Source organism: Empidonax traillii, unplaced genomic scaffold (assembly GCF_003031625.1).
Source record: "Empidonax traillii isolate 1590-97213 ecotype Southwest subspecies unplaced genomic scaffold, ASM303162v1 scaffold2:size4533513, whole genome shotgun sequence".
Taxonomy (NCBI): domain Eukaryota; kingdom Metazoa; phylum Chordata; class Aves; order Passeriformes; family Tyrannidae; genus Empidonax; species Empidonax traillii.
Genome location: NW_020955195.1, coordinates 2183432 through 2202639, shown reverse-complemented (window position 1 = coordinate 2202639; position 19208 = coordinate 2183432).

The following is a 19208-nucleotide window of genomic DNA, read 5'->3' as shown; positions in this document are numbered from 1 at the left end:
ACTGCTGGTCCACCTGGGGCTCGTCACGTGCTGTCTCTGTGCCTCCCTTCCCCCAGAGATGGGGATGCCAAGAAGGCCAAGGACAAGTAAAGTCGGTCGGCACTCTGGGTTCTGCAGGAGGACGGACGAACAAGACAGGAGTAGGTAAGGCAGTGTGTGAAGATGGGATCTAAATATGCCTCTCTGCAGCTGCAAGAGGCAGAGAATTGAATGGAAGCAAGGGAAATGATGCAGACATGAACACCTCAGACGCACTCCTCTTCTTACAGTTAAAATACCTGAAAGCTCAATCCTCCGCTAGCAAACCCCCTCCAGTCCTTTAGTGTGTCTTGGCAGCTCATTAAATATGTGAAGTCATCCTTTCACCACAAGTCATCTCCTGATTTGTTTATGACATTTCTGGTTTCAGGGAAAGCTTTCCTGCAATTCAGTATCCCATGATCTTCTGTGCTGGGATTCATTGCACTTACTTTTCATCAACAGAAGGACAGAGTAGCACAGAGTGGTCACAGGGAAGTAGGGAGGTCTCAGAAGAGTATCTTGGGGGAATGTTACTTTGGTTTTTAAGCCTCTGATAACTGGAAGCAAACTGGGCACAAAGCACCCTGTGAAAGAACCAGACTGAAACAAGGTCTCTCAAATCCCGTGCTGGGAACACCACTACGAGCACCTGCTTTCTGCAAGGAGGAATTCACTTGTTTGAAAGGCGCTGCTTGGTCTCTCTCAAACCTCTCCAAATTGCACTACCACAAAATGGCAACCACAAAACCTGACTTTAGTACCTAATGTTGGAACATTGCTGGGGGAAGTAAAGGGATTTCAAAGCGTGAGTTTGCTGCCTGTTCTGTAAGGGCTGGTAGGAGGAAGGCGGAGGAGTGCCTCCTCCTTACGGGCACAGAAGTCCACTGCCTCCAGGCAAGGAGCATCACAGCTTGCTTTTGAAAGCTCTGGTGTTGGATCTGTTCATCATGACACAGCACAAAGACCAGAAAATTCAGAAGGGTCTGTATTGCATTGCAGCAGGAGACCTGCCGAAAGAGTGTGTGGGGTTCATGCTGTTTGTGATGAAGAGGAATCTGGAGAGCTTTATCAAAATATAATTTGCCCCCCCCCCCCCAAAAAAAAAAGAACAGCACAAGAGTTTGCAGGTCTGAATTTCCCAGAAGATGCACAGCTTGAAAAGCTATTAAGCCTCTTAAAGAAATAATAAGGAATCAAATCTTGAATGAAGTGGGTAGGAGAGCTATACACAATAATTCACGCAATTATGTTCATGGGCCAGGGCCCCCCCCCTGTGCATAACCACCACCTGAACTTGCTTTAAGAATAGCACGTAACAAGGTGAGTAAAAAGCACACATTGAGTTTCTGAGCCGTGGGGGCAAAGCAACTCCTTTCAAGTGACTTGAACATTTGATGTGTGGCCACAAACTGTGGTTTGCCTCCAGAGGAGCCCCAGCCATGACACAGTGAAGGAAGTGGGAGGGAGGAGGGAATGGACTGATGACGTGCCAAGCCAGAGGCAGGACGTCAATCAGGGTTATGTCCCAGCAATGGCAAAGCCTTTTTCGGTGTCCAGGCTGCTCTGGAGCACCTTGGAATTGCACCCTGTAGCTGTACCCATCCCCACTGAGGTCCTGCACATGTTTTCCAGCTAACCCTTTCAGAGGGATCAGGAGACAAAGGCAGTCAGTAGGGAAAACGCAATGGAAAAGCCAGTATGGAAAAGGCAATCAGCAGTAGTGAGATGCCAGAATTCAGAGAAGCTCCTCAAAAGTGGGCTGCTGGAAAGCTCAGAGGAGATCCAAGACCCAAGCCACACTTACTGGCTTATTGGTTTTGACTAGAATTAAGCATTTGCATGGAGGTGTTTGGGAAAGTCATATGAAGACAAATGAGCCCCTGCAGTCTGAACATCACTGGATTTGCAGCAGAAGGAGCTTTTAGAGAGACCCTCTCCCTTGGGTGTCTTACTTTCACAAGGGGTCAAAGCTGTCCCTGCTGCCTGTTCTGGTAGGAAAAAGAGTTCAGAAGGTCTGGTAAGAAATGAAGCAGTGCTGCAGGCCAGGACACAGAGCATCTTGCTGTGATAGTGGTAACATATCAGGCAAGGGGTACTGAGTAAGTCACATAGGTGAGGATATACCTAAGGTGTGCTTGTGCAGACTGCCTAGAGGAAACCTAAAAATAATAAGCACTTCACACTGAAGTAGCCCATTCTTTGGGGAAAAAAAAAAAAAAAAAAAAAGAGCAGCTGCTCCTGAGCCAAAGGGTTAATTTTTTTCTTATTACGAAAACCTGGGAAAATAGAAAATTTTTGTTTTCGCTCTCCTCCAGATGAGTCCTGCCAACTTGCTCAGCCTAAGGGCACAACTCGGTGCAAGGCATAGGCAGCATCATGAGCCTAAACAGCAACAGCTTCATCTGCTGTTCTGTTCCTTCCTTTGCAGTCATGATAATGAAATCCAGGGGGAATTAAAAGTATCCTGGCTGCAGAGCCCATCAGCTAACCATTGTAATGGGGCTGTGAGATACAGAACCACAGACTAGCAAGCACAATTAGCTAATAAGATCAGTGCTTCATCATAACCCCATTTTAAATGGGCTGCTGATAGAATAATTTTGACACCAAAATAGCATCACAGGAAATGCATATTCATTGAAACTCATTGTGTGTTCTATTAAGCAACATTACAAAAAAGCCAGCAAGCGATTTTCACCAGGGGCTGTCAGTGGGAGCAATTTCTCTGCAGAACGTTGTGCTCAGGCCTGTGCTGATGAGAAAATTTTCTGTGTCATACCCTTCCCCCAAGCACAGCCAGGAGGGCATGGTTACAAATGCCAGCTGTGAAGGTTTTAGGCTGCCCACAGCTCCCCTCGTGGACCTGAGCCGGGAGAGGCGGCACGGCCGTCCAGCAGCGCTACAGAGGCTCTGCAGTATCCTCTGTAAATAATTCCACCCAGTTCAGCTGGGTGTGCTGAGCCACGTTTATTCCTGGGGGGCACTACGAGTCTGCTCTTTCCCCTGCACACAAAGATCAGGAAACCAAACCGACCATGCCCGACTGTTTGAGTGAGTTCCTGGAAAACGGAGGTAGCAGGGGCTGCCAGATCTCACCATCAGCTCAGGGCAGTGTACAGCAGCATGTCAGTGTGCTGCTTCCCACAGCATACATGGATGCACAGCGCTCCCCGGGCTTGGAAGCTCCCCAGCAATGGTGCTCTCTCTCGCTGTCCAAACTGAAAACTGAGTGCAGCTCTCTGAAAGGAAATAGCAACTTTTTTTTTTTTTTTTCCCCTCCTCTGGTTTCTCCTGTGACAGCAAACTGCTCCCTTTTAGATCTATTCTAGGTTTCTAACAAACCAGCAAAGGGCAGTTCATCTCCTGAGAGCTTGTGGCGTGAAATCTTTCACCACAGTGGTAATCCCAGTGCAACGAGGTCTCCAATCTTCAAAGGCACCTCTTGGGCCAGCTCCAGCTCTGGACAGCCCTCTTCTAAGATGAGAAGACACTGCAGCTGGGTGGTGTGGCTTCTAGTGACTCCTCCTGTGACCTGTTCTCTCCGTGCCCTCTCTGCCTCCTGAGCCTGCCCCGAGGGTGAACTCCCCCCCTGTGCCAGGATTGCTATGAGGTTTGCTTCTCTCTTGCCTAAAGGACTCCTGCCAGCTTGGTGACCTTCTGGCAGATGTCAACACCCCATGCCCCACACCTCCCTCCTCCTCCCAGGCGGGGCTGACTTCTGCCAGCGTTTGTCCCCCACCACAGCCCGTGGCCCACACACCTGGCATGATTTCTGCACTGGACACAGCCAGCCTATGGCTGCTGCCAGAGGCACAAACAGATAAGAAGCTCCCCTCCCTACTGGCCCAGCCCAGAGTCAGGAGATGATGCGGAAGGCACTGGCATTGCTGGTACCTGACCTCCCCCAGGCCCTGTCCTTGCCTTCTCTGGTTAGCTTATCAGACTGAAACACAAGGTCATGCACCAGAGGTTGTTGCCCTCCAGGAGGTAGCAGGAAATTAGTGATGGGGGCAAAGGTGATCTGCTACCTCTGAGTTTCATTTCCAGTAAGTGTAGGTCAGGGTTAGAAGACCTGTTTTCACGCTCGCCAGCTTCTTGTGCTTAAGGAGAGTTATGGCTCACCAAGCCCAGCCGTGCTGTGGTTTTTTTTCCTCCTGCAGATCTTTTTGCTCTGCAGACAGAATTCATTGCAAGATCTGAGAAGTTAAAGGGTCAAAGCCTCCATCCATTACTGCTGTCTGAAGCAGGCACACACTCATATGCAAATGGTTGGCTCCTCAAACCAGGCACACACAATTTGCAATAGCAGCAGTCGCCTCTTTCTGTGAAGGAAGGTGTGCAGAGTGCACAGACACTTTCTTGGGCACTGTCTGCTTTCCATTGCAGGTCTCTGGCAACACCCACACCCTTCTAAAGGAGCATGCTGTGGAGCTTCTTCAGTGATCAGGGTGGCCTCCCTGTGGAGGGAGCCGGCAGGACACTGTGGGCTTGGGAAGTCTCCAGCTGGTTGCAGCACGGTTCACGCTGCCCCAGAGAGCAGGCAGGCACTGTGGAGAAGGGGAACAGGACTGCGTTCACCTCTTCCTTTACAGATATGTGCTGCTGCTGATGGAGTGTAGCAGAGCTGGCTGTCCTAGGGAGGAAGATGAGGGGCTGTCACCAGCTGCTCCTCAGGCTTTCAGGCCATCCACAGCTCCCAAGAGAAGAGGCAGGATTGCTGTCCATGCCACAGCCTCTAGCTCCATTGCACCCATGCTGTGGTCTCTGTGGGCACAGGAGCTTCCTGCTCTGCAAAGTCCCCAGCACGCTGTTCAGCAAACCAGTGCAGGTCATGGATCACATTTGGTGCTGCAGCATTCCTTCTCAGGCAGGTAACCCACTGCTCTCCTCTAGCCAGCCAGACTGACAAAGACACGGTGCCATCAGCTGGGCATTTGATGCCACTGCCTGGAGCCCAGGCCACTTTCCTACCTGAAGGCAGAGACTTCATTTAACCTCACCTTTTGGGGCCGACAGGCTTTGTGGCAGACAACAGTGTGTGCAGACCGTAGGCCTGCTTTGGGAGAGGAGGGCAAACCAGTCTGCAGCACAGAACCAGGATTAGAAGGTGTTGAGCCCACTAAGAGGGCAGCAGCTGATTCTTGCTATGAAGCAGATTTAGGGAGCCTTTTACCCTTCACCCCACCATCCACCAACACTTACTTGCTGCATGAAGGCAGGCATGGCAGCAGTGGTGCCCCTGGCATTGGCAGCAGTCTGCCACGGGGACAAAAGCCTTTGTCTGCAATTTGCTGTGGGAACCTCTTACACGGAAAGAGGAGGTCCAGGTGGCAAGCTGGAGAAACAGTATTCCTTAAGCTTTAGCAGCTGGAGGACTGCAGCTGACTGCACAACCCAGCAAAGTGCAGACAGCCTTGAAAACCTTTTCAATTATGCTCCTTTTCTTCCACACTGACTTTCCACTGGACTACCACAGCATATCTCTCCCTGGAGGTGAGAGATCATATTTCCTCCTCTCCTCATACCTCCTGCTCCCTCACTCTCCACTGGAAAAAATAGGCAAGAACAGAACCTCTTTCCAGGTGTGCTTGCTTTTATGCCATGTGAGAAACTCCCTTTCTCTGCTCTTTCCCTTGCTGCTGCTTCTGCTCCTGCCCTGTGTCTTTTTTGCTTCTCACTCTGCCTGTCTTCTTTCTGTTCCTGGCTGACTGCAGGGCTTCTCAAAATCTGGTTTTAAAATGGGAAGTGACTTCTGGACTTTGTGGCTCTGGGCCAAGCCTTCACAGGCAGTGGCTGAGAAAATGTACTTATTTACTGCTTTTTGACATGACCAAACCTTATTCCAATGGGCACTTTGGCATGAGAGGAGCAACCTCAGAAACTGACAGAACGATATGATTTGAAGAACCCAACCTTCATCTTCGTGGATGGATGGCTCCTGAGCAATATACTTTGTTTTCACATAATGTTTCTTTCCAGCAGCTCTCATGACTTCTCTTGACTCTGCTTTATTTGAGTGGTGTACATGGGTATGTCCTGCCTCTATCAATATATCCTGTCTTCTGAAGAATTCCTCTCTCTCTCTCTCAGGGCTGGGGCCAGGGCATGCAGGGGTGAGTCAGAAAATGACATTCACACTAGTTACGTGAAATTAAAGGCCCAATTCTGGTGAGCTGGGTCCTTTTGAAACTTACCTCAGCCAAAAGAAGGAGTCAGTAGAAGAACAAAATTCACAGCGGGGCAGCATCCCAGAGACGGCACAGGCTTGGGAGTGTTGCCTTTTGAATATCAGCACCGTGCTCGAGGCTGCTTTAAAACCACATTTGTGGCTGTATCTCTGTAAAACACCGTCATTGTGAAAGGAAATTACTATTTCCTTTCAACACTGCAGTGTTGGAAAAACTTTTTTAAAATTATTTTCTGTGTGGGGTTTTTTGTTTGTTTTTGGGGTTTTTTTTTGTGTGTGTGTGTGTGGTGGTTTGTTTTGTTTTGTTTTGTTTTGTTTGTTTGTTTTGGTTTTTTGTTTTTGGTTTTGTTTGGGGGGGTTGTTTGTTTCTTTTTTTTGTTTTGTTTTTGTTTTTTTGTTTGTTCTTGGTTTTTTTTAAGAAATCGGATTAGTGAGCACCAGGGACCAGCAAGAGTGAGAGCCGAAACCGGAGCCTGCCCTCCCCAGCCGGGCCGGTCCAGGCGGGCCTGCCCTCTTGTTGGACTATGGACTATGCCGAGCTTATCCTAAATCGAGGTGTGCTCTGATGTGAGATCTCTGTATACTTTGAAGCCTAATCAGCAAGAGAGGAGACCTAATCAGTGGAACAGGCTGGCATTCCCTAATCCAGGACACCCGGGAACTGAGGAGCTTTGAGGATGCAGTGAATCAAGGTGTTGATGAGTGTCTGTGTGTAATTTGCTAACGTGGCAAAATACTCACGGCCCGTGTGTCCTGTAGCTGAACTGTGTTCATCATAACACTTAAACTCACGCCTAGAGGTGACAAACCCTGGCCAGGTGCAGACCCTTCCCCTGGCATGTGGAGAAGTTCAGCCGGGCTTACCCAACCCACATGGAAATTTACCATCCAATTGGTCCAGAGGGGCTGGGCTTGGGAAGTCGCCGGCCCTGAACTGCTGTGTGGAAATGACGGCAGGAAAAGTCCGGCGTTTGTGCTTGATTTGTGCAGCACCACCGAGCGCCCGGGCTCGCACAGCTCTAGAATAAATAACCAGCGTCTGCCTGGGGTGTGTGGCTTGTTGCACACCGGGTTACAAATCCGATTTTGGGGACCACACTCTCGCAGCTGGCGGTGCGGGGGCAAAGGCGCGGATCCCCTCGCCCCGTGGGGGCCCCTCCGTCCCCTTATCGATGTAATCCGGCGTTGAGGGGATCCAAGTCGCAGCAGAGTTTTCTACGTTTGTTTTTCCTGTGCCTACCATAATTTCTTCCTTCCCTTACTTGCCATTTGCCCCCTCCGGGAAGTCACTGAGGGGCAGAGATGTGCTTGGCCAAGGGGCCAAGAGTACCAATAAACTTGTAATTTCGGGGTTGTTGAAAACTGCTAAGGAAGGGGTTGGAAGATACGGGAGCGGATCATGGCTGAGGACTACTGGAGAGATTTCTTTTACAGGACATAGTGTCGACATTCACAATGGATGTTCTGAAAGGATGAAATATCTCTCTTGTGCTTTAGCAATCAAATGTAACCTAAGTAGTAAAAGGTTATTAAAAATTCAGGAGGAATTTATTCCTGGAAGGGGTTTTTGAACATTGGAATGGGTTGCTCAGGGAGATGGTGGAGTCACCATCTCTGGCGTGTTGCAGAAGTGACTGGATGTGACACTTATGCCATGATCTAGTTTATGAGCTGGTCATCAGCCAAAGGTTGGACTTGATGATCTTAGAGGCTTTTTTCCAACCTTAATGATCCTGTGATTCTGTAACAGAAAAATTTCAGCACTATTCAGCTGGAAGAGTTGAGTGGATTATGTCTGATGCACTTGAAGCAGGGTGGAATCTGTAAAGAGTGTGACTTTTGCTACTGAAATTAGGTTTTAGTTCTTGGCACTGATTTTTTTTTTTTTATGCTATCACTTGTTACCTTTTCCCTTGGTAAATAAACTCCAGCTTCCTCCCCCTTAACAAAAATCAAAAGCACCTGTTGTAATCCATGTGTACAGCATACACTCACCCCCATTGTGGAACTCTTGCAAGCAATTTAGTAGCTTAACTGTCTTCTGATCACTACTGGTAAATTCATAAATGGTCATGCTTAAGTAGACAACTTTTCCATCAGAGATTTCTTGTGAATTCCTTTAACTGAAATAAAACAAACTTAGTTGGGAAGACGGACTAGAAATTTTATCATACTTATGTATGACAGTTTAGTATAACTCAGCTTGTGATTCCCATGTGATTTATTTTAATGAAGGTATTGGACAAAAGGGACATTTTATAACACATTCTGAAACAGCTTTTGAGAACAGTTCGAGAAAGCTTGAAATCATTATTGAATGAATTGGAAAGGAAATAATCCAAACTTCACCGTATTAGTGGACATTTAAGTAAGCCTTGCCAAAGTGTAGCTGAAAGAAAAAATTGGAATGAAAACTTTATTTTGTGTGTGTAAATTCTTTTAAGATTAATATATGACAAACTACAGAGAATGAAAATTTGAAAATTACTTTTCACTTTCTGTGTATTTCAGAGACTTATTTTGTAATTTTAATTTCTTTTTTGTCAATAAAAGGAAACAGTAAACTGCAAAATTATTTCTGAGAAATTAAAATTCTTTGCCTTTATAACAGTAACCAGAAGTGTTTCCCTGGCTACTGAGTAATATTGCAGTAAATAATATGTTCACTGTGATTTGCAAATAGCCTTCAGTTTGTTTAACGCATGAAATGCTAGAAATTATTTTTGTGAGCCTAACTGAAGTAAAAGAAAGCACTGGAAACCTCACTGGGTTAAAATTATTTTTTTATGCAACTGATTGCCCACTAGAATATTCTTCTGGAATGAAATGTGTCTCCATTTACTTTGCTGTTGCATCCTGAGAATGATTTTGAAAAGTATCATTGAGAAATGGAAGCCTTTCTTGATTGGGGTTAGACTCTTATAGTGAATCAAGGGGTTGCCATGTACTTCTTGGGCACCTTTTCTGTAGTCCCTGACAGAGTGAACACAATAAAATAAAATCCCCACCCTTCAGTATACTTCTGGTGGGGTTTTTATTGTTTTGTTGTTGTTTGTTTTTGTTTTTGTTTTTTTTTTTTTAATGAGAATTGTGATGCGATAACTCTGGAAGTCTCACTATTTTTTTTAATATAAATTGTGTTTAGGTTTGATACTCTTGGGGTTTTTCTCATCTTGGGTGAGTGTATTTCGAAATGAAATTATCACAGTTTTATTGCTTTCATTTTTCATTAAGTTATACTTTCTCCTGGGATTTCAGATATTGATTATGCAAGCCATACGTGTCTGAAAAACCTACCTGTAACACAGCTGATGTTATTTAAATGCCAGTGAAAATAAAGCATTTTGGCATTGAATCTCATCAGCATATTAATGCCTATCTGACTGTTGTGGCCGACCTGCAAGACTTACTAGAAATCTTGTGTCCCAGTCTTGATTGGTTCATGATTCTTAGGAGTGATGAAGTCCCCAGAGTCGAAGACATCTGCTAACACAAGACCTCGGTGAGGGGCATCAGAGGTAATTTTGCTGAGGGATCATACACAGTGTGGGGTAAGTTGAACTCTTTTAGTTCTGTTAGAGGTCTAATGCTGTGGAAGGGCAGATCAGGCAAGGATTTGAGGGAAAACTCGTGATTGTTCAAGGCTGTGTACTTGATGCTGTCCCGCCCAGAGGTAATTTTGTGCATGTAACATCAGAATTTCATCCTGCAGCACCTTCAAGTGTGCTTCTGAAGCTTTTTATTACAGAGCTCTTAGTGACTGACGTTCACTGCTGTTAAATGGGAGCTGATATTAAATGAGTCTTGTGCCCAAGAGCATAAGTAAAACCTGTCTCATTTGAATATATTTTATATTTGTATTCTCTTTTCTTGTACAGAAATGTTTGTTTCTTGCAGTTCTGGTTTTTGCATTTCTAACCCTTCAGCTTAAAATAAAAAGGTGCCTATAAGGAAACAAGCATTCTTAAGTAGACTTAGTTACAGCAATTGAAGGTATTTCTTATGGTAGGAGACACTGCTGTTGAATGTGGACAGCATTACTGGGAGGTGAGAGCCTGAGGGACTGCAGATCCTACAGTGTGGGAGTAAGAAGTAGAAAACTGGGGAAATTTGACTGGGGAAGACCTAATTCAAACTGGTGCATCCACATCAACAGCGGTCTGCAAACCACATTTTCAGCAGAACACAATAAATCCAAAACTTTTGGCATACCCTTTTCCAGACAGAATGGGAGTATACTGTACCTTTGGTGGAGGTAAACTACAATCTTAGCTAAAAACTCATCTAGCTGTCTGTGTCGAGTTGGAGCACCACAAGGCTAAAGTATTGTATCACTTCTGAATTGGTACAGTCTTATGAAAATAAGGCCCAAAGCTCTTTGTGTACTAGTGCACACAGTGTCAAATTACCTGGGCACGTCCACGTGACAGAGCTTCTAACTGAGAGTCTTTTTCAGTCACATGGAATGTATTTAGTGCGTTCTGGAAACCTTTCCCCGGAAAACAGTCAGTTTTACAAGCAGTAAATGTAGCAGTAGCTTATAACACCATGATGTTCTGGACCTGAGGAGTCTGGAGCAAAGCACAGAATCCCACAGAACAGCCGAGGCTGGCAGGGATCCACGGAGGTCCCTTGGCCCGACTCCTCTGCTCAAGCAGGCTCGCCTGGAGCAAGTTGCCCAGGACTGCGTGCCCCGGGCTTTGGAATATTACCGAGTATGGAAACTCCCTGGACAACCTGTGCCAGCATCTGACAATCCAACAATAAAATACTGTTTCCTTATGTGCAACTTTGCCTCCAGCCACTCCCGAGAGTGCAGCAGACTGGAAGAAGCTGTCAGTCTTTCAGAGGGTGGAAGCTGAAACTGATATTGCTCGAGTTAAAATCAGAACTGACTCCGGTGGGTCTTGACTTTTCCTGTCTAATAGAACTGTGAGGTGGAAAGGTTTGCAGGCTCTGCCCAGGGCAAGGAAAACAAAAGAAACTGAAAGGAGAAACAGGCCTGGAAAGGTAGGTGAGAGGGAAAGCTATTTGCAGAAGGAGGGAGAGAGAAGAAGCTGTTGGAAATGGATGAAAGACACAGGAAGGCACAGAAGGCCAGGAAGCCCAGATGCATCCCAGTCCCTGCTGCCCACCTTTCCCAGCTCTGAGCACTGTGCTAAAATGGCCTAGCTGGTTAGCAAGGGACAATGAGGGGCGATACTGCACAGGGTTTGGAAAGAACTCCATGGCAGCTCCCCTGGGGCTTGCACTGAGCACTGCTGCCCGGCACAGGGGCACTGTGCACCTCTGCACACACACAGGTTTGTGAGGACACAGAAGTGGGAGGAGCTGCTGACTCCCTCAGAGGCAGGGAGATCCTGCAGAGAGACCAGGACAAATTAGAGGACTGGGCAATCACCAACCATAGGAAGTTCCACGAGGGGAAGTGCCAGATTCTTCACCTGGAGTGGGACAGCTCTGGCTATTTGTACAGACTGAGGAATGAAAGCAGTGCCAGAAAGGGCCCTGAGGGTCCTGGTGGATGGCAGGTTGAATCTGAGCCAGCAGTGCCCTGGCAGCCAGGAGGGCCAACCCTGTCCTGGGGACATCAGGCACAGCATCATAAGCCGGTCAAGGGAGGGGATTGTCCCGCTCTGCTCTGACCTGGGGCGGCCTCACCTGCAATATTGTGGCAGTTTGGGGCACCACAATGTAAGAAAGATATTAAGCTGTTACAGAGTGTCCAAAGGAGGGCAACAAAGATGGTGAAGGGTCTAGAGGGGAAGAAATGCGAGCAGCAGCTGAGGGCACTTGGTTTGCTCAGCCTGGAGAAGAGGCTTCCCCTCAAAGGGGAAGTGGAGGGACAGGCACCAGTCTCTTCCCTCTGGTGACCAGTAACAGGATCTGTGGGAATGGCCTGAAGTTGTCAGGTAGGTCTAGGTTGGATATTAGAAAGAGGTTTTTCTACTGGAAGAGGCTCCCCAGGGCAGTGGTCACAGCACCAAGCCTGAGGGAGTTCAGGAGTGTTTGGACAATGCTGTCAGGCGCACGATGTCAGTCTTGGTGTTGTGCTATGCAGAGCCAGATCTTGGTGATCATTGTGGGTCCTTCCCAACTCAGGATATTCTAGGATTCTTTTAGAGCTTCAAGACTCGTAGGTATCTCATATATCTAGTCTAACCCTGCCCTCTGTCAGTGTGAAGCCTTTTCCCCATGTCTTGTCTTTACATGCCCGTGTAAAAATTCCCTGTCCACTTTGTTGTAGGTCCTGTTTAGGTACTGGAGGGCTGCTCTAAGGTCTCCCCTGAGCCTTCTCTTCTCCAGGCTGAAAACCTCAGCTTCCTCATTCTTTCTTCTTTAGGAGAGATATTCCATTCCTCAGACCATTTTTGTAGCCCTCCTCTAGACTTGATGTGACAGACATGATGACATAGACATGAAGTCTATGTCAACCAGTGTGATGCTTACTGCTGGCACTGGTTGGTTGGGGTTTTTTTTCAAGTCATGAAGAGGAATCTGGTGACTGCAGGAATAGCCTGGTTAGCTGATGTGGCTTTTGTTGAGGATGGATTCAGATCTTTGGTCCTCTAAGAGCTAAACCAAAGGGACAGGGAACCAGTGCCCTGCAATGTGTGATTTTGACTTCATCTGAGAAAGAAATTTTCAAAAACAGAAATGTGTCTCATTCAAAGTAGTTGTGTTTTAGGAACTTCCCACTGGAGTGCATCTTCAGAGGTGATGTACTTGGCAGTAGAAGTCATCAGCGACAAGGCTTTTCACTGCCCTTAAAAAAATTCTGAACAAGGCCCAGGTGCAGCATGTATTCCAAAAGCTGATGGCATCACTGCTCTTTATTTCTGTCTCACTTCCTCCTTGTTTCCTGGCAGTCCAGTGGCATCTCTCTTGGGCAGTTCAGATGTTCCACCTAATGAAGTAACAAGAAAGGAACCCTAGGCAGGGTATAACCATGTATTTCAAAGATGGAGAATTTAGTGTTATCAATTGACAGCTGTGCAAGCTCATTTAATGCAAAAGGAAAATCAAAGGCTTCTATAGATTGAGTGTTTTCACTGGATCTGTGTAAATATATGCACATCTTTTTCATATAAAGTCATTCACTGCGATTTGTTCCTCTTTTTCTGTTTTTCTCTTTAAAGTTTTACATTTTTCTTCCTGTTGTATTGTCCGAGCAAGTAAGATGTGCACAAGGACTGTAACTGTTGCAGTGGATCTGTAAGTGTAGGTTCTGATTACAGTCCAACCTTGTCCTGAAGCCTCACAGGATTATTTCTTAGCCTTAATTGTGGTCATGATTCTAAACATTACTTTTGAGAGTGTCTTGCCCAACACACTTTTTGATTTAAATGAGAATCTTTTCAAAACAGAGGTTAAAAACCCACCACAACATGAACAAAAAAATAAAAATCCATCCTGTGCGAAGAGTCAAATGGCATGTCATCTTATGACTGGCTCATCACAAACACCCTCCACTGCTCACACAGCAAAGCGCTGCATAAATAAATGTAGTTTATGTTTATATGTGAACACACGTAGTAAATAAAGTATGTAAACAAACATAGCAAACAAGATCAATAATTGCAATAAGACCCCCAAGAAATACAGCAGTGTGCACAATATAGACCTGTGCAACAACAGGTTGAGTCCATAAACTCCTTTTCGTCTCTCCTGCATACCCTGCAGTGGGAGACAGGGCCAAACCCTGAAAACCTTGAAAGGGTCAATAAAAATCACGGAAAAATTGTGCCCGCCCCGCCGCACAAGCCCCTCCGCAGTGAGAACAGCGGGCAGAGTTCCCGGGATGCTCCGGCAAATCCAATACTGCCCTCTGGAGTTTCCCGGCAGGAGAAATCAGCTGCCCGCTGCTCCCGGAGCTCTCGGCCCGAGCCGGGGATGCGAATCCCGCACAGGCCGGGTGACCAGCACCTCTGTCCCTGAGGGAGGACACAGCGCCGCAGGCTCCCGAAAACAGCACACGGAGAAAGAAGGGACCAACCGTGCCCACCGCCCCGCTCCCTCTCCCCGGTGCTACAGACCACCCTGGCCATCGAAATCCTTTAAAGGCACGCAGCAGGTGAAAGGGGGTTGTGCTCACACTTGTCCGTGCAGACCACAGAGCTGTTTTCTTTCCCTCCTCCTTACTCTTTCTCAGCTCCTTTCAGTGTAAATTCCCTCGTATTTCTCTCAGCAAAAGCTATTCGTGTAGTTTTAAGAGAAATGGAGGAAGAAGCTAGCTCATGGAGACTTCAGAGCAGTGTTTGTTGGCCCTTCACACTTGATTAATTCGTGTTTATAATGCTCTCCCTCATTTGAATGGAGCTTGTTGAGATTTATTTCAGAATAAATTTTACTTTCAGAAATTCGGGTAGTCCTGGCCTGCCAGCACAGACAGGAATTGCACTAAAATAATTGGCTGTGGTTTGGTTACTAGCATTCATTTACTATTCTTGTAGTAAACAAAGAATACCGGCAGCGCTGGTCTCGGTTTCACCTGGGATCCTTGGAGCAGGGAGGAGCCAAAGGGTGGGTGGTAAAATTCCCTACGGGGATCCGGTATTATTTCTAGGGGGGCTACCTGAAGGATCTAAGTACGTATTAATTAATATTTACAGGTGTAAATTCTTATTAAAGGAGAGAAACCCGATTTAATTAAAAAAAAAATCAAAATATAAAAAGGTGTTTTTACTTTAAAAAACATCGTCGGGGAGGATAATAGGATGAAAGCTGAACTTTCTGAGTTTTAAAACTTAAAATGAAGTCCCTTCTGGGGGGGCGGGGGGGGGAAGACTTCTATTGAGAAAAAATTATTCCTAATCAAAAGTGACAAACAGAAAATATTAAATTTTCATGTAAAATTGGGTACAAGATAAAACCAATCTTGAAAGGTTTCCAGCAGCCCATAAGCAGGCTCTTTCTAACATGACTTGCAACCGTGGTTAATTGGGTTTGTGAAAACCAGACACACAGAAAGTCATTCTTCTCAGCCTCTGACTTGATTCTGGAAGAAATGCGGAGGCCCAGGGATGAGGACACAAAGAACTACCGTTCTCTGAGGCTCTGAGATAGTAGTTTTTTCTCTAGATTTTGGCTAACTTAATTTCTTGTTTCCAGAAAGACATTAGGAAGAGGTTTCTAAGAGTATGAATGGAGCAATTTCAGCTTTGCAGTATTTCTGCTCTGTTATTTCAAGGAGTTTTTGGGATCGTTTTGGCTTTCCCCCTCCCTTCCCCTCCCCTCCCCAGCTTGTATTTCCATGTAGAAAAGCATGACTTTATTAAAATAACACAAAGGAATAACTTAAACATAAAAATCTCAGCAACCTGTATTCATAATACACACTTACAATAATTGATCATTTTTATTAACTTTTAATCTTATTATTGCAAGTTTTTTTTTGACAGTTGCCAAGGAAAAAAAACATGCTAGCAATTCAGTTTGCAATAATCCTGCTTGGTAATGATAGAACATTATCACCATCTGGCAGCTATTCAGTGTCTGAATGAAATTACTTGGTCCAAGTGCTCTTTGTATCACAAGTGCTGCCAAAAGAGAGGATGAACTGGCAAACCTAATAGCACTCTCATCTCAGAAGCCAAAACCGAGATGATGTGAGAGTTGTGGAAAGTGTGTGAAGAGTGTGAAGAGGAAATCAGGCATGTTACAGATCAAGAGAGAAAAACATGTAAGAGCTAAACTGTGGCCTGTTTCAGCATGAGAACAAAAAGCTACATTGAAAACATTGCAAAAATAATAATAACAATGCTAGAGAACGTTGTGTTTCAAACTTTTTCCTTAATGTAAGCCACATTTTAGATTATATTATATCCCTTCTGCTCCCAAACACTGACTACTGTGTGCAGACCAACTTGCTCATGAGCTGGCACTTGAAAAACTGCTGTACAGCAATTGCTGTAACAAATAACACATGGTGGCATTTAACATTCTTGGTTTTAATGTCTTCAGTGAGGTTCAGAACACTGCATTCACCTAGGGCACCTTGACACCTCCCACGGGATACAAGGTTTCTGAGCTTAGAGTGAGGTAAACAGAGCTCCATGAAAAAGAGCATCCCAGGTTCTTACGCTTCAGAATTGGCTGTTCATGGACTAGGAAGAATACTGAACATAGTACGGGTTTGTGGAGGGTGTAAGGAATTCCACTGGTCTGAATCCAACAGGTGACTGTAGATCAACTAAAAATCTACTTTTGCTGAGGCAATAAATTTCTCATAGCCTGGTAAAAGCTCTCAGCTTCTGCGCATTTTTGTCAGGAGAGGAGGGGATCAGTTACTCGTGACTCTTGAATATATTGGTTTCTCCAACTACTTCTGTGGTGGTCTTCTGTGAAACAATAGGGCTCACCTAGAGGTCATCTTAGAAGCTGACACCTTCTTTTGAAATCATCAACAATTTTCAGTTCTTGACATGGTATTTAGACAGCTCTGAACTGGCTACTGTAAAGAAAATATTTGTATTTTTCTTATTGAATAAAGTTTTATAGAAATACACACACACGCACCCCCTAAACATGTATACCGTTAAACTTTATGAGGACTACTCCAGCATAACCTCTGGTAACAATACACTCAATTAAATTTGCAACACCTACAGAGCTCTCAGAAGCTCAGAGAAAAGTCTGGTCCTCCATCTAGCTTTATTTTTATTGTGGTGACATACTACAGAATAGTAGCCTGTCTGGTTTTTCCTCCTTTCTCCTTTACCCTTTTACTGCTTACCTTCAATTCCTTCCCAACACTCAATTTTCATGAGAAGTTAAAGAAGAGCACAAGACAAAAATTCTATTCCTGGCTGCACAATTAAAAGTCAGTGGTTTATTTACTACTGACATAACCCAATCAGAAAAAAAAAAAAAACATAATAGAACTGAACATAAGCATTAAATAGAACTGGAATTACTCATGTCATGTATCAAAGAAATGTCTTACAGAGGAGGCACCTGAAGCCCAATAAACAGTGCTTCAAACTACAGCAAGGGAAACATATTGCCAGCACAGGAATTTGTGTTAAGTGCAAGTCACGTTTAGAATGTAATATTAGAAGATTCTGGCTTGATTTTCTATACACTGTCATCAAGAACCTAAAACTGGATGCATTTTTGTAAAATGTAACATCTCTAATAAAACAAAGAAAACCTCTCTGGTAACTGAAAGCAATTATGTAAACAGATAAAGGCAAAACTTAGTGGAAGGGGAAGTGACACTTGGAAAGGTTAGATGCTGTATGACACCGACGCATGCCAGTGGAAGTATGAAAGACAGTCCTTACCAAGCATTATAAAAGACATGACCTGCTATCAAGTCACTACATTCATGTTATCACATAGCCTTACAAGGTGCACATCAGCTGTGGGCTCTCCACAGCAAAGAATCATTTTTATTCTGCTTTGAGGGTCTTTCTGTGCATCACAGAACCCTTCAAAACAGCCTTTAGTTTCATTTAAAAAAAATAATTATATGACACTAAGGCATAGATCATTTATTACAGAATAGAACAATAGAATAGATCAATTTGGAAGAGACCCATAAGGACCATTGAGTCCAGCTCCCTGCTCCTTGCAGGACTGTCTAAACCATACGCCTAAGAGCAGAATCCAGATGCTTTTTTAACAATTTGCAGCAAAGTAATTGAAAGTAACTAAATCAAACCAACCTAATCTACCAAAAGAAATTACTACAATAGTACTAAGGGACCACAAAAGTGCTTTGAAAGCTTTTTTTCAGAAGGCCTGTAGATGCTACACATGCTGTGTGGATAGGGACTTTCAGAATGCTATCAGTATATTCAGTCATTTCAGTCACCACAAGATGGTAGCATTTCTGAACATTACTGATACTTGATTTCTTTCTCTAGTGCTTCCATGCCCAGAAGTCTATGAAACAGCAGTAGCCTGATTTTTAATCACAGAATGGTTGAGCTTGGAAGGCTCTGGGTATTTTCTGGTCCAACCCCTTGACTGCAGCGGAAACACCTAAACCCAGCTGCCCAGATGGCTTTTGATTATCTGTCTATCAACACTACCTTGGGCAACCTGCACCAGTGTTTGGTCACCCTGAGGGTAAAAGAAGACCTTTTTCCTGATGTTAGAACCTTTTCCTCATGTTCAGGAGGAACCTCCTGTGTTTCAGTATGTGCCCATGGCCTCTTGTCCTGATAGTAATCTAGCTCCACCTTCTTCACACACTGCCTTCAGGTATTTGTACATGGTGATGAGATTCACCATGAACCTTTTCTTCTCCAGACTAAAGAGTCCCAGCTCACTCAGCTTTTCCTCGAAGGAGAGACACTCCAGTCCCATAAAGATCTTCATGTTGGCCTGAACCCTCTGCAGCACGCACAACTCTCTCCATGTGCCCACAACTGGACACAGCACTACAGATGTGGCATCCACAGTGCTGAGGAAAGGGGGAGAAGAACTTCCCTTGACCTAATGCAGCCAGGGCATAATTATTTTCTAATAATAAGCATAGTATTAGAGAGGTCCCAGAAGCCCAGAGGAAAGTCTGGTCACGTATCTGACTTTATTCTCACAATGGAGATATATTAGAGAACACTGTTTGCAGTTGCTGCCTCCATTCTTCCTCACTCTTTTCCTCTCTGTATGCAATTCTTTCCCAACATTCAATCTTCAGAAAAAGTTAAAATAAAGAAGAGCACAAGACAACAATTCTATCCCTGGCTGCACAATAAAAAGTCAGTAGCTCATTCATTTGCATGTGTTTACAGACAACAAATTATATCCCACCTCACTTCACCTAAAAGTGTTTATCTTTAATGTTTTCTAAATGCCCTATAAAAGAAATTACATCTATTTTATTTACAGTTCAGTTAAAAATTGTAATTTATTTTCTGGTTTAAGGAACAAAAGATATACTAATAAATTTCTCTCCATCAGTGTTGGAGCTACTTTTATTAGGGTACCAGTACCTTTTTTTCCTACCAGTACAAATGGAATGCAAACTAGTCTTGATAAAGTAGGGAAG